Source organism: Lucilia sericata, unplaced genomic scaffold (assembly GCF_015586225.1).
Source record: "Lucilia sericata isolate MDLA Ls3-8-SP2 unplaced genomic scaffold, ASM1558622v1 Contig003016F_arrow, whole genome shotgun sequence".
Taxonomy (NCBI): Eukaryota; Metazoa; Arthropoda; class Insecta; order Diptera; family Calliphoridae; genus Lucilia; species Lucilia sericata.
The window spans coordinates 7501-10000 of NW_023996643.1; the positions used below are offsets into that span (position 1 = coordinate 7501).

The 2500-nt window shown below is 24.1% G+C and overlaps 1 long non-coding RNA gene across 2 annotated transcripts in view; it reads left to right on the plus strand.

Moving 5' to 3' along the window:
• The window catches only part of LOC119614522, a 7926-nt gene that overhangs the window by 2140 nt on the left and 3286 nt on the right, over window positions 1–2500 (plus strand). For both annotated transcript variants that reach the window (XR_005232333.1, XR_005232334.1), the window contains exon 2: window positions 756–785. This is a non-coding gene — a long non-coding RNA (uncharacterized LOC119614522). The remainder of the gene's footprint in view (window positions 1–755; window positions 786–2500) is intronic.

Sequence of the window (2500 nt, forward strand, 5' to 3'; positions counted from 1 at the left end):
ATTTTTTACGAGAATTCCATTTTTTCATTAGAAATTCAATTTTTCGCTAAAAATCCGTTTTTCATTAAAAATAAAATTTATCTCCAAAAATCAAATTTTTCATTAAAATTTAATTTGATTTTTCATTAAGAATATGATATTGACATAAAATACGATTCTACCGTATTTTTTACGATAACGAAAAAATACGGTATTTTAACTTAATATCCGCCTTTTACTAAAAAATCTGATTTTTCCCTAATTTCGAATTTGAGTAAAAATAAACTTAGTCACTTTTGAATCTCAACTAACCTTATGATCGTGGGCAAAGATTACATCATGATCTTATTATCTCTATATAACATTCTCAATAATAATTTTATTTAAAGGTGATCTTTGTTGAATGGATCAAGAGCTTTTCGTGTCGAGGGATTCTTCAATCGTTTTTCAGTTTAATTTCTTAATCGCTTGAATGCTTCTGGTAGGTTAGTTAGTAGTTCTATTAGTCCGGATTTGGTGGATTCTATTATGTCCCATATCTTTACTTCAAACTATCTCACTAATCTGACTAACTAATAGCATAACTTATAAGCATTTCTAGACAAATATTTGTCTACATGTGCGTGTATAATAATTTAATTTATAAAAGGAAAAACTTAAAAATTATTCCGACACAAATATTATAAAACAAGATATCATAAATAAATTTCGAAATACTAATACATGATAATAAATAAATAACGTTGAAATAAATGTCAATAATTATTAAATTTCAGATATTTGACAAGAAATCGAGGCGTAGACAAGTATAATAATTTTATTTTAATTTTATGCTAGTACTAACTAAATAATAAATAATAAAAATCAAATACAAATAAATAATACATTTCAATAAATAAATAAAGTGTGAGAAACACTGTGGGTTTTATAATCCGAGAATGTGAATAAACAAAATTGACAACGATAATGATTAAAATAAATACTCAAAACAAATCAAATCGTATGTACTTCTGAACACTACCCTACCAACACCCCCTTCAATAATGTTTGAAAAAAAAAAAAAACAAAAACAATACAAATTGATAAAATATAAATTTGATTTGAAAAGTGCTACATATAAATTAATAAATCGTTTAAATAAAAACTACGAAAAAAAGAAAAACAAAAAAAAAAAAAAAAAACAATTGAAATAAAAATATTGATTTATGGTGAATATTTGAAAATTTGAACAGAATATTTTGAACAATAAGCCAAAAGTTTGACACACTCATAAAATCAAAAAAAAAGAAATCATTATTGATTGATCGTTTAACACAAAAAGTACTAAAAGAAGATTGATTATTTTAGTGTTTAGTATTTTCTTTTATTGTTGTTGCTTATCAACAATGTTAGTTAAATATTTTTTATATTGTTATTAACGAGTATGTAGTTGCTTTAAACTATATGATTAATTTTTATTAAATTTTAGACCTCAATTTTAAGTTTTAATTATTATGGCAAATTTTTAGTGTTCATTGTTTGTAATGTAAGTCAAGGAATTATCTGTCTGTCTGTCACTGGGTGTTAATTATTTAGAGTTGTTTTTATAGTTTTTGCATATAAATTTAAAACGTGCTCTGGGTTTTTGAATATTTTGGTGTATTTTTTCGTTTCTTTGGCAAATTTAGGAAATACATATATTTTTAAAAAGATGTAAATGAAAAAGTTGTCAATTGGAAATTTTTACTTAGTGCAGGTTTAGTGTGGAAATGTGTTAAGTCCACAAAGTTGAAATTATTGTTGTTATCTATCTATCTATCTATCTATCTATCTATCTATCTATCTATCTATCTATCTATCTATCTATCTATCTATCTATCTATCTATCTATCTATCTATCTATCTATCTATCTATCTATCTATCTATCTATCTATCTATCTATCTATCTATCTATCTATCTATCTATCTATCTATCTATCTATCTATCTATCTATCTATCTATCTATCTATCTATCTATCTATCTATCTATCTATCTATCTATCTATCTATCTATCTATCTATCTATCTATCTATCTATCTATCTATCTATCTATCTATCTATCTATCTATCTATCTATCTATCTATCTATCTATCTATCTATCTATCTATCTATCTATCTATCTATCTATCTATCTATCTATCTATCTATCTATCTATCTATCTATCTATCTATCTATCTATCTATCTATCTATCTATCTATCTATCTATCTATCTCTATCTATCTATCTATCTATCTATCTATCTATCTATCTATCTATCTATCTATCTATCTATCTATCTATCTATCTATCTATCTATCTATCTTCTATCTATCTATCTATCTATCTATCTATCTATCTATCTATCTATCTATCTATCTATCTATCTATCTATCTATCTATCTATCTATCTATCTATCTATCTATCTATCTATCTATCTATCTATCTATCTATCTATCTATCTATCTATCTATCTATCTATCTATCTATCTCATCTATCTATCTATCTATCTATCTATC